The following is a 13587-nucleotide window of genomic DNA, read 5'->3' on the forward strand; positions in this document are numbered from 1 at the left end:
TCATGGCAGGTAGCCAGCCGGAGGGATTTACAGAGCCCAGGGAAAACTGGCGCTTGTTACACAAACATTAAAGCAGAACAAACCGACCTCTACACGAATGCCCCAGACATCTATGATCTGGGTTAGCATTAACCTTCACCCTGGAGGAGATGGGGGCGCGGGGGGCTTTTGAGCGGGGAAGTTTGAATCTGAGCTAGGTTTGAATGAAGTCCTCTGTCCCCTCATGGGGCAAAGAACAGGAAGCTCTCTGGTTTACAAAACAAACCACCCCAGTGAGGAGAGTTTTCTTGCTCATGAACCAGCGATCTGGGCGGGGCTCAGTGGGGTGAGTGCATCTCTGCGCCGCTTGGCATTTGCTGGAGCAGCTTGAAGGCTTCGGGCTGGAATGATCTGCTGTTTCCTCACTCACCTGCCTGGCAGCTGGGACCTCACTGGAGGCTGAGGCTGGAACATCATCCACACACAGCCTGTCTTTGTGGCTCCTTGAGCTTCCTCACAGCATGGAGGCTGGGTCCCGAGGGAGAGGGAGTAAGGAGACAGGCAGAAGCCATGTCTCCTTGGTGACCTAGCCCTGGAAGTCACGCGGTGTCACTTTCATTCTTGTCCTAAAAGGCAATCACAAAGTCCTCCTCTGCTTTCAGGGGGGAAGAAAACAGACTTGACTTCTCGATGGGGAGAACTAAGCTTCCATAGGAAGAACAGTGAGACTGGACATATTACTGCTATTTTGTTTTGGCGAAATATCTCCCACACTCTTGATAGGACAGTATCTTGGAGCTCGGCCTACGAGCAGCAACATGGAGGTGGATCTTTGGCCTCGGAATACTGGAGAGGAAACACTTATGTTATTCACGAGGAAAGAGGTTTCAGCAACAAAAACCCAGAACCACGCGCACGCCCAATTCTGATAAGTCAGTGTCTCTGGTTACTGTCCCCAGGACATCAGCTTGCTGATGTTCACCTCTGGGCGACTCACCCTCCCTCCAGCCCAAGGCTGGGGGAAATTGCTACAGCTCCCTCTTGTGACCTGATTTGTATCTTCACTCTCCCTTCTCCTGACTCTGACTCCTCATGATACCCACTGACAAAGGCCAGCTGGCATTCCCGGAGCCCTGCCAGGGGCAGAAAGTCCCTCCAAACTCAAGCCCAGGCCAACCTGGAACTACATGATGGAAATAAACAGCTCGAGTCGTGAGCCGAATGCTTGGGTCCTGCGCCAAGTGCTGTACTAAGCCCTTCGCATTCCTGCTCTTACTGGAACACCAGGACAGCCTGGTAGGGGGAGCTCCGCTATTTCCATGGAGCACAGTGGTTTCCACTCAGGCTCTGGGGCCGGCCTGCTGGGGTTCAAATCTGGGCTCCATCATTTGCCGGTTGTGTGACCTTGGGCAAGTTACTTAACTTCTCTGTGACTCAGAGAGTCATTCCTGAAAAATGCATTCAATACAAAAAAATTCCCTGTAGTATGTTGGGTTATTGTTTCCAAATCTCCATTCCCTCCGTGTTACAGAACTATTTACATCCATGACTTTACCATGTGACTTTAGAGGCCCCCCTGAGTCAGGTAAATTCCCTGGCCCAGGGAGTTGGGTCTTGATCATGTGACTTCCTTTGACCAATGAGGTGAGAAAGATGCTGTTATCTCTCTCTCTCTCACACACACACACACACACACACACACACACACACACACACACGAGATGACCAAGCTTGGTGTGCCTTCTGGGAGGACACAACCCCTACGAAATATTTTCACCAAAATAATTGAACCTGAATCTGATTAAGCTTCCAGGTGTCACTACCAGTGTACAGAAAAGACAGTGAACAGAGGAACAGGTTACACAACACCATGGAAAGACAATCAGCCAGATACGGACTGTAGGAAAGTCTAGACCAGCGTCGTCCAGTAGAACATTCTATGATGATTCAAGTGCTCTGTATCTTTTTAGTCCAGTACAGTAGCCATTGGCCCCATGTGGCTACTGAACCCCTGAAATGGGCTGAGTGTGATGGAGGAACTGAATTTTTTACTTTTATGCTTTGGAATAGCGATCTTTTTTATTGAGGTCAAATCCATAACATAAAAATAACCGTTTTATAAGTATAAAATTCAGTGACATTTAGTCCATTCATGATGCTGTGCAGCCACTATCTGTACCTGGTTCCAAATAATTTTCATCACTCCCCCCTCAAAAACCTGTCACCTCCCCCGTCCCCTCCAGCCCCTGGCAACCACCAACCTACACTTTTCTGTCTATGGATTTACCAGTTTTAGATGTTGCACGTAAGTGAAATCATACTATACCTGGCCTTGTGTGTGTCTTGTCACACTGAGCATAATGTTTGCATGGTTCCTGCAGCAGCCCACCCTGTAGCCGTGATCAGCAGTTCATTTCTTTTCATGGCTGCATAACATTTTAATGTATGGTTGTACCACAGTCTGCTATCCATCCCTCAGCAGCTAGACATCCTTTGCTCGTTTGCATCCTTTGGTTACTGTGGATGGTGCGGCTGTGAGCATTCGCGTACAATTACTCGTTGCAACACCTGCTTTCGATTCCTCTGGGTATATGCCGAGAAGCCGGATTGCTAGATCATCTGGTAATTATTAACTTCTTGAGGGACTGCCAGACTATTTCCACAGGGGCTGCACCAGCCGTGAACGAGGGTGGCACTATCTCGACATCCCCACTAATACAAGAGCACGGGGTCCATGACGGTGGGGGCGGGAGGACCACTCAACTCCTCTTCCCTGGAGTTAAGTGTCCACACGACAACCCCCCCTTCACCCCAAGTTCACAGGGTCAGGAGGTACCACTTGGCACAGAACTTTTCAGTCTCACTGGGAGTGTCTCTAACTCTCTTCTCCTCTTTGAATTGGCGATAAGAGGCTTCTATTTTTCTAGCTGGAGGAGTGCCTGCCCTGGCGGGATGGCCTGGCGTGTCCTGGAACTGGGGGGAGGGGATCATCCTATCACAGTTAGAATGGGCCAGTGGTTAAGAACACTCGCTTTGAAGCTTGGGAGACCTGGGTCAAAGCCAGGGTCTGCCATTTACAAGTCTTATGGCTGAGGGAAAGTCACACAGTATCTCAAACACGCAGGTTTCCTCATCTGTACCGTGGGTGATGTGGCAGTCCCTTCATCACGGAGATCGTGGCATGGGCTTAACCAGATCAGGTCTGTGAGTGCTTCATAGAGACTGGTGGCCATTCATTAGCTCATTAATTCATTTTTAATTATTAAAAAATTTTCAGTTACAGTGGGCATTTAATATTATATTAGTTTCAAGTGCACAGCATGGTGCTTAGACATTTATATAAGTTATGAAGTGATGCCCCCAATAACTGTAGTACCCACCTGGCCCCATAATTAGCTACCACACTATTATTGGCTATATTCTCTATGCTATACTTTATATCTCTGTGACTATTTTTAAAAAGATTTTATTCATTTATCTTTAGAGGGGAAGGGAAGGAGAGAGGGAGAGAAATATAAATGTATGGTTGCCTCTCGTGTATCCCCCACTGGGAACTGGCCTGCAACCCAGGCATGTGCCCTGACTGGGAATCAGACCTGGACCATCTGGTTCGCAGGCCTGTGCTCAATCCACTGAGCTACACCAACCAGGGATATATCTCCATGACTATTTTTTAACTGGCTGTCTGTACCTCTTCATCCCTTCACCTTTTTTAGCCAGTCCACTACCACCCCTCCCGTCTGGCAACCCCCAATCTGTTCTCTGTATCTGTGAGTTTGTTTCTGTTTTGATTTGTTCATTTATTTTGTTTTTTTTTTTTTTAGATTCCATGTATAAGGGAAATCATATGGCATTTGTCTTTCTCTGCCTGGTTTATTTCACTTACCATAGTGCCTTCTAGGCCCATCCATGCTGTTGCGAATGGTAAGATTTCACTTTTTATGGCTGAGTAATATTCCACGGTCTCTATGTAGCACATCTTCTTTATCCAGTTGTCTATCAATGAATATTTCATTTCTTCTGTATCTTGGCTGTTGTATATGAAATATCCTTTTTTGCCTCTTGTTATAGGCTGTCATTCATTCATTCATTCATTCATTCATTCATTCATGTATTCAGTTGTTCATTCCTTCCAGCATGTAGGACACATCTCTTCTCTGCCCGATGGCGGGGACATAGAACTTCATCAGAACTGCCCCTGCCCGTCAAGGGGCTCCAGCCTGGAGGGAGGACGGACAAGGCTCAGACAGGCACTTCCACTACCCACACGTCCACATGCATACATGTCCACATGTATGTCAGTCACACACATAGGTGTCATCAGCATGCAAGTCAGAAGCAGCCCATGTGGATTCTGACAACACACGTGGGATCAAGACCTTTGTCTTAGCCTCAGACACGCCACCTTCCTATTAGCCTGCTGTCGATGGTGACACGTGGATGCGTGTCGGTTACCATGACAGAGACACAGGTGCATATCCGGGTTCTGCAGATAAGGCACCTGTCATCAATAAAATACGCGAAAGCTCACGGTCATGTCTATGGTCACATGCATGTAAAATTCCCATGCATGTCATGCTTCCCTGCACGGGTGCTGATGTACCGTTGGTGTTGGTGCAGGTAGCTGCCCCACTGCGGTTTGCTGGGCTCTGTGGCTCGAGGCCTTGCCCGCATCCTCAGCGCTCTGGCGCCCCCTACAGGAGGATCTCTCACTCAACTCGGGGAGTCCAGGGGGGTCCATCCCAGAGTCCCAACAGCAGCCCCGGTCCTGTGCATGCAGCTCTCTCAGAGCTCAGAGAGCAAGTCTCAGTGGCCAGGGCTGGTCGTGGAAGTGTACGGAAATCTGTCAGGCTTCTGACAATGGCTGCCAGGCCGGGGACTCCAGGCTCCTTGTGATGCATTGCACGGCCCAGACAATCTAGCCAGTCCTGATTTGGCTTCTCTCGTAATCTACATAGTCACCTGAACATACTCGCTTAGGCCTTATTTCAAAATGTCAACTATAAAGGAAAAGAGATGTCTGACTAATTTTTTTAGAGAGGGGAAGAGAGGAAGAGGAATATCAACGTTAGAGAAACATGCGTCTCAGACGTGCCTTATCTTGGGACAGCACCCACAACCCAGGTGTATGTCCTGGCTGGAAATTGAACTGGTCACCCTTCACCCTTGCTTGACGACACCCAGCCAACGGGGCCACACCAGTCAGGGCTGACTGCAGATTGTCTTACGCACCTCAAACCTGAAGTCATAACTCATCAAAAAGCAGGAACATTTGGCTCTGTCATGCCTGTGAGCATTGACCTAATGAGACACCTCTTGTGTATTATAAACCACGCACCCGCCATCAGCACCGACAGTTCCAAGGTCCAAATAGCTGCAGAAGAGAGCTCGCTGTCTCACGTGCTTGAGGGCACCACCTGACCCAACAAAGCCCCTTTGGTAATCCGCACTGATCCCAGCTCTGGGTGGACAGCTCAGGTCTCGCTGCGGAAACATGAATGTGTTTGATTCCCGCGGCCGCCCTGACTGCAGCTGGGCTGGTGCGTCGTATATGCCACATACATGGGTCACCTTTCACCTAAACGAGGGCATTTTTTTGTTGCTGTTAGAAAGACAGGAAGGGGGGAGGGAAAGAAGAAGGGGGGGAGAGAGAGAGAGAGACACCCACTGGCTGCCTTCCCGTAAGCACACCGACCAGGTATCAAACCCACAGCCTGGGCATGTGCCCTGAATGGGAATTAAACCATGACCTTTCAGTCTAGGAGACGATGTTCCAACCAACCGAGACACATGGTCCAGGGCACGTGCTACCTTCCTAAAGTCCAACCACCTCTTTGGTGCTTACACACTCGTGTCTGGTAAAGGACTGTAGACTGTATTTTTCTTTTGTCCCTTCTCTATATTATGATAATGTACTGCAATGATTTGTTACATTATAGATTATATACAGGTAGAAGTAAGTCATGCTGTGTATGGATTTCCCTTCATAATAATAAAAGAAATATTGTGAGACATTTATTTTTTAAAGGGAGGGCACTGGATGGAACAGAGGTAAGAACAGAACGTCTAAGCCTGTGGTTCCGGAAGTGTGGTCCGCTGACCCCTGGGGGCCACTGAGGTCCTTTCATGGGCCCGCAAGGTCAAAACTAGTCTCCTAATGACGGTGAGAGGTGAGTTTCCTTGCTCCTTCTCCCAGTGGAAGTGAAGTCTTCCAGGGGCCACGTGGTCTGCGATGATTTCATTGCTCTGGTAGTAACAGGCAATGGATTTATTATTGCTATTGTAAGTAGGTAAAAACATCTTTAAACATTTTCTCAGTCTGAATGTACCTAAGGTAAATAGGAGTAGCTATCCAGTGGTGTGCTGGTGCTGCCCCCTACTGGCCGCAGAGAGCCAAGTGGTCAAGTCTTAGGCATATGAGCTGGTTGTTAAACCTTGGGTGACTTGAAGTGGGAAATGGTGGGAGTATTCACACCACAGCAACACGATAGCTGGGGTTGTTTTTCCTTCAGAGAGCTGGTTTGCAGGGACACCATGTTGTATGTAACCCCCATAAACAAGAACTCTGGAGATCCTCAATAATTTTTAAAGTATATTTTATTGATTATGCCATTACAGTTGCCCCAATTTTCCCTATTTGCCCCCCTCTGCCTGGTACCCCCTTTCCTCCAGCAATATCCCTGTTAGTTCATGTCCAACAATCGTGCATGTAAGTTCTTTGTCTTCTTCATTTTCTATACTATTTTTAACATCCCCCCCCCCCGTCTATTTTGTACTAATTATGCTTCTTATTCCCTACACCTTCCCCTCCATTCTCCCACTTCCTCCTCCCTGCTGATAACCCTCCAAATGATCTCTATACCTATGATTCTGTTCTTGTTCTAGTTGTTTGCTTAGTTTGATTTTGTTTTTTAGATTCAGTTGTTGGTAGTTGTGAGTTTGTTGTCGTTTTACTGTTCATAGTATTGATCTTCTTTTTCTTAAAAAGTCCCTTTAACACTTTATATAATAAGAGCTTGGTGAGGATGAACTCCTTTAGCATTACCTTGTCTGGGAAGCACTTTCTCTGCCCTTCCATTCTAAATGATAAATTTGCTGCCTAGAGTAACCTTGGTTGTAGTTATTGGTTTCCATCACTTTGAATACATCTTGCCAGTCCCTTCTTGCCTGTAATGTTTCTTTTGAGAAACCAGCTGATAGTCTCATGGGAACTCCTTTGTGTGTAACTCTTTGCTTTTCTCTTGCTGCTTTTAAGATTCTCTTTTTATCTTTAACCTCTGACATTTTAATTATTATGTGTCTTGGTGTGGTGCTTTTGGGTCCAACTTGTTTGGGATTCTCTGTGCTTCCTGGACTTGTATGTCTGTTTTCTTCACCAAATTAGGGAAGTTTTCTTTCATTATTTTTTCAAATAAGTTTCCAATTTCTTCCTCTTACTCTTCTGGCATTCCTATGATTCGGATGTTGGCACTTTTGGAGATGTCCCAGAGTCTTCTTATTCTCTCCTTGTATTTTTGAATTCTTGTTTTTTTTTTTCTGTTGTGGTTGATTGTTTATTTCTCCCTTATGTTCCAAATTATTGATTTGAATCCTAGCTTCCCTCCCTCCACCATTGGTTCCCTATGGATTTTTAAAAATTTCACTTAGTGTGACCTTCATTTCTTTTCTTATGCTTTTCGCATACTCAGAAAGTTCTCTAAGCATCCTCATTACCAGTGTTTTGAACTCAGTGTTTGATAGGTTGGCTATTTCTGTTTCACTTAGCTCTTTTTCTGGGGTTTTGTTCTGTTCCTTCACTTGGGCCATATTTCTTTGTCTCCTCAATTCAGCAGCTTTCCTGTGTTTGTTTCTGTGTATTAGGTAGAGCTACTTTGACTCTCTGTCTTAGTGCACCATTCGGGTGAATATGGCTTCTTTAAGTCCTTGGCTGTGGGGTTTCCATGCAGTTTGATTTTCTGGCAGTTCCAGCTGTTTTTTTTTGTTTGTTTTTGTTTTGAGGTTAGTCGTGATCCTTTCTATGGTTGTGCAAGGAGGCAAAGTGTCTCTACCTATGTCTCCATTGATGACCTGACCAGCTCCTTTTAAAATATTTTATTACTTTTATTTTTATACAGAGGAGAACGGAAGGAGAAAGAGAGGGCGAGAAACATCAATGTGTGGTTGCCTCTCACGCACCCACTACTGGTGATCCAGCCCACAACCAAGGCATGTGCCCTGACTGGGAATCAAACTGGTGACCCTTCGGTGCGCAGGCCAGAGCTCAATCCACTGAGCCACACCAGCCACAGCTAATCCTCAATAATTTTTAAGAGTATAAAGGAGTTGTATTACCAAAACATATGAGAATCACTGGTCTTGTCAAACTAAAAATCAGTCAAGCCCTAAACATAAACCTGAGGCGCCCTCTGGTGGTAGAAATTATGATGGCTGTGATGATAATACACACATATACACCTAAAAATGTATGTGTTTGCTTGTGAAGAAATAGCAACATACAGATAAAGACCACATCGATTACATATTTTAGTGTCGATTTTACGTCATAACATCTCCAATTTATTGAAAGATTACGTGTCAAGAGCTGTTATAAATTTTCACATTGTATAATTTAATCCTCATATCTATCCTATGAGATAATTCTTACCTCGCTTTTGTTTCCTAAACTAAAGAAAGTGGCCGACATAACGCCTCATCACCTCACCGTTGAATAGTTCGGTGTGCAATTGCTGCAAACAAGGGCACCTCCTGTGCATAACCAAATCCAAGGTCAGCAAATCAACATAATACATCACAGCCATCTAATCCTCAGAGCTCCTTCAGCTTTCGCCAGTTGTTGCAAAGCTGCCTTTTGTAACAAAGAGGCCAAATTCAGAACCACACATCACATTTCATTGTCACCTCTTACGTTAACTTTCATGACCGGCTCTCAGAGCTCGGTCGTCCCCTCCCACTGATTTCACAGTAAATCCAGCAGAACTAGGGATTGCATAAAGGGCGGAGTCCCTGTCTGCCTAGAGGCCTGGGCCCTGCGTGCGTAGGCGCCCGAGTTTGGGCGGGAAGCCGGAGGTAGAATCTGAAGGGCAAGAATTCTAGGTGCAGTTGTGGTACGGCCCCAGGTTGGTGGAGGCTCTGTGTGTCTCCCAGATGCTTGTCACAGATGAAGTCATTCTCACAGCTCTGTATTGTGTGAGGGGGACTGAGGAAAAATGGGCCCCAGTCCAGGGACACCAGACCTTTCAAGACAAAGCACTGTGGCAGCAAGTGGCTGGCCCGAGATGGGCGGGACTTGCCCAGAACCTCAGGGCGCATGCACGAGGTTGGGGACCCGCTGCTGTTGTGGACACCCTTCCCCCAGGGTCTGGGCTGGCGCTGTTCTGGTCCGAGAGTGGCGTGGGGCGCGCTCTGCCCTCCTGCGCCAGTGCGTCGGTAGCTGCAAACGCGCGGCAGGGGGCGCTCACGCTTCCTCCGCAGGGAAACCCACAGTCCGGCCCCGAGGGCCTCTGTCCAGGGTCCTGGGCGTCCCCAGCCCGCGCACAGCCCAACCCTCCATCCCCGGCTGGGCGGTTCCGCCCCTCCAGGCTCTGGGGCGTCTTTTCCTGTCGGGCCCCTGGGATCCGCGCGGACTCCGGAGTGTCCTCCCCCAGCCCGGTCCCTCTTTCGGAATTTGGGCCTCTGGTGTCGCAGAGCCTGTCGCCTGTGGCCGCGGTTGCTTCCCTGTGAGTTGTAGCTGGGAGAGTCCAGGACTCGGGAGGGGTTTCACTGCTGATTGGGGTGAAAGTGGACAAGTGGAAACGTGCTCAGTTAGGGGACCTGACAGTGGGTGACAGGGTTGTGGTGGGACCCGGTGGGGACACGGACTTGCTGATGGGGAGGGAGTCCTTGGGTAAGGCGGGGTGAGCAGCATTTAGGGATCATCAGAGTGAAGTTTTTGGGGTTTTGGTCTTATATTTTTTTAAATTTTGATTTCTAAATCAGAGTATATGTACACTTCTCAGAGTGGGCACAGGAAATACTTGGAAGTATTGACCTCGACAGTGTCAAAGTAGTTTTCAGTTCGGGAAACGCTGAGTTTTGTGCCCAATTTACATCCGTTCATGTGCGATTTTTTTCCAGTGAAAATATTTTAAAGTTATTTTTAAATCTCACAAAATATTTGGTAAAAGCATTTAATCATAGAAATCTAATGTCAGTACTGATTGAGACTTGGTGAGCAGAGTAATTTCCTCTTCGTGGGGTTTTCCTCAGTTGTCATTTGATTTTTCCTTTTTGTCATCAGTGATGGAAACATTTAATTTAAGGATCTGTTTGTTTTTCTTTTCTAATCACTAGTAATTAATGTAGCTATAACAATTAATTTTTTTAAAAATATATTTTATTAATTATGCCATTACAGTTGTTCTATTCCCCCCTTCATTCCCCTCCATCCTGCACACCCCATCCCCACCATTCCCCCCCTTTAGTTTATGTCCATGTGTCACAAGTTCTTTAGATTCTATATTTCCCATACTATTCTTGCCCTCCCCCCTATCTATTTTCTACCTACCATTTTTTGCTACTTATTTTCTGTACCTTCTCTCCCCTTCTCCTCCTCCCACTCCCCTGTTGCTAACCCTCCACGTGATCTTCATTTCTATGGTTCTGCTCCTGATCTAGCTGTCCTCTTAGTTTGCTTTTATTTTAGGTGTAGTTGTTAATAACTGTGAGTTTGCTGTCCTTTTGCTGTTCATCTTTTTTATTTTCTTTTTCTTAGTTAAGTCCCTTTAACATTTCATATAATAAGGGCTTGGTGATGATGAACGCCCTGAATTTGATCTTATCTGAGAAGCACTTTATCTGTCCTTCCATTCTAAATGAAAGCTTTGCTGGATAGAGCAATCTTGGATGTAGGTCTTTGGATTTCATGACTTGGAATACTTCTTTCCAGCCCCTTCTTGCCTGTAAGGTCTCTTTTGAGAAGTCAGCTGACAGTCTGATGGGCACTCCTTTGTAGGTGACTGTCCCCTTAGCTCTTGCTGCTTCTAGGATTCTCTCCTTCATTTTAATCTTGGCTAATATAATTATGATGTGCCTTGGTGTGTTCCTTCTTGGGTCCAACTTCTTTGGGACTCTCTGAGCTTCCTGGATTTCCTGGAAATCTATTTCCTTTGCCAGATTGGGGAAGTTCTCCTTTATTATTTGTTCAAATAAGTTTTCTACTCGTGGCTGTTCCTCTTCCCCTTCTAGTACCCCTATAATTCAAACATTGGAACATTTAAAGATGTCCTGGAAGTTCCTAGCCTCTCCTCATTTTTCTGAATTCTTGTTTCTTCATCCTTTTCTGTTTGGTCATTTTTTTCCTCCTTCTGGTCCACTCCTTTGATTTGAGTCCCAGTTTCCTTTCCATTACTATTGGTTTCCTGTGTATTTCCATTCATTTCAATTAGTTTAGACTTCATTTGCCCATCTAATTTGTGATGAAAATCAACCAGTCCTGTAAGCATCCTGATCACCAATGTTTTGAACTGTGCATCTGAAAGTTTGGCTATTTCTTCATCACTTAGATTTATCAGCTCCGGGGCTCTGAGTTGTTCTTGAGCCATGTTTTGATCTGTTCATGCCTGTTATGTGTGAGGAGCAGAGCCTTAGTTATTCACCAGGGCGGGGCCACCCAGGTCGCTGGTTTGTGATGCTGTATGTGGGGGTGGGGTCAGAGAGGGACAATGGCGGTCCCCTCTGCTGCTTCCTGCCACTGGGGCCTGCGTGGTCCATCTCACTGCTCGCTCCTTCACCGGTTTATCTGCGCGAGAATGTGTGACCACAGTCAGCCCTCAGTGGGTCCAACGCCTTGCACCCTCAGTGGGTCCAACGCCTTGCACCCTCAGTGGGTCCGCCTGCTACTCCACACCTGGGATCTGCCCACGGCTGCTGGAGCACCTGGGTTGCACGCCGGGTCAGTCCGGTGGATCTTTCTTTCCTGCCCAACCCCGCTCTGCTGCTGGCTCTGCCCCTTTTACTGGTTTGGCTGAAGGGATTGTTGTTGTCAGACTTTCATGTAGTTCAATTTTCTGTGGTTCGGCTGCATTTTTGTTGCTAAAACTTTGTTGTTTTTAAACTTGGTTGTGAGAGAAGACAAAGTGCTTCCACCTATGCCTCCATCTTGGCGAAGTCTATAACGATTAATTTTTAATCTTTGAATGTTTCCAGTCTTTCCATATGGGAATCACTGAGGATTTCCATTCCTTTATTTTGGATTTATATCGATTTTATATATAAGACAAGCACGTGGTAAATATAAGCAGCTTGGAAATAAATAAAATGAAAAGCAAATCTCCTGCCCATCCTCAACCTTTGTTTTCCTCTCCTCAAAAAACACACTATCAACAGTGCCTAGTTTGACCTTCCAGAAGGTTCCGCATTGATGTGATGGGGGTACCAGGTACTGGGGGAGCGGGAACTCTTGCTCTGGGGGTCCCCAGGTCAGACCCCACCCTGCTATTAATCGTATGACCAAAGTAAGTGACAATGACCTCTGTGCCTCAGTTTCCTGAACTGGAAAGTGGTGATGCAACCCAGGTAAAGTGAATTGTAATTGTAAAGGATTTCCATCTGTGCCTGGAGCACATCAGACATTGTGTGAACGTTTATTAAAACAGAAATGTTTTTTGTTTGTTTTAAATGTACACATGTATGTCTTTTACTCTTTTGCCTTTTAAATGTAATTGGAACATATTTTTTCCCTTGAGGACCCATGCATTCATGTCAGGCTTTCTTTCTTTTTCTTTTCTTTTTTTTTCTTAAAGATTTTGTTAATTTTTAGAGAGAGGGGAAGGGAGGGAGAAAGAGGGGAGAAACATCAATGGGTGGTTGCCTCTCACACGCCCCCCCACTGGGAATTGAACCTGCGACCCTGTGTTTCACAGGCACAGTCAATCCACTGAGCCACACCAGCCAGGGCTCACGTCCGCCTTTCTATGGCAGAGTCCCGTGGCGGTGTCTGACTGTACTGAGACGGATTTCATTAGTACCTAATTTGTTTCTGTTTCACAGATATTTCAGTGACATGGAAAATATTCACAGCATCCTGTTAAAGGAAAAATACCCAGCGTCCAATTGTACATACGCTGAGAACCAACGGTGCAGGGGTTGGGCAATGTACGTGTGTTCACATGGACCAGGTTTTCCTTTGGGGGCCTAGGAAGGGCAGGGACTTGCCCATCTCCAAGATGCTGGGAGGACAGTGCCTTCAAACTAATATTGTCTGGGGCTGGGTTTCTCTCCCTACCCTCCACCGCCATTGCTTTGCTTCTCCATAGTAATTTTTTGAGCTAGAATTTATATAACAACTTTAAACCCACCATTTTAAACATCTAACATACATAACTCGGTGTTTCCCTGAAAGTGTATTTACCTAGTTGGTCAACCATCACCATCAATTCCTGGCACCCCCTTCTCCCGCCTGTCCCCCCCACCCACAACCACCAATCTACTTCTTGTCTCTATGGGTTTTTGACCCTTCCAGACATTTCATAGAAGTGGAATCTGACGTGGTCTTAGGGGATTGGCTCTTTCACTTTGCCTAGGGGTCAAGGTTCATGCAGGCTATATAGTGCATCAGTCCACCATTTTTTT

The sequence above is a fragment of the Artibeus jamaicensis genome, unplaced genomic scaffold (assembly GCF_021234435.1).
Source record: "Artibeus jamaicensis isolate MK-2021 breed Jamaican fruit bat unplaced genomic scaffold, CSHL_Jam_final contig_1526, whole genome shotgun sequence".
In the NCBI taxonomy this organism is placed as follows: Eukaryota; Metazoa; Chordata; class Mammalia; order Chiroptera; family Phyllostomidae; genus Artibeus; species Artibeus jamaicensis.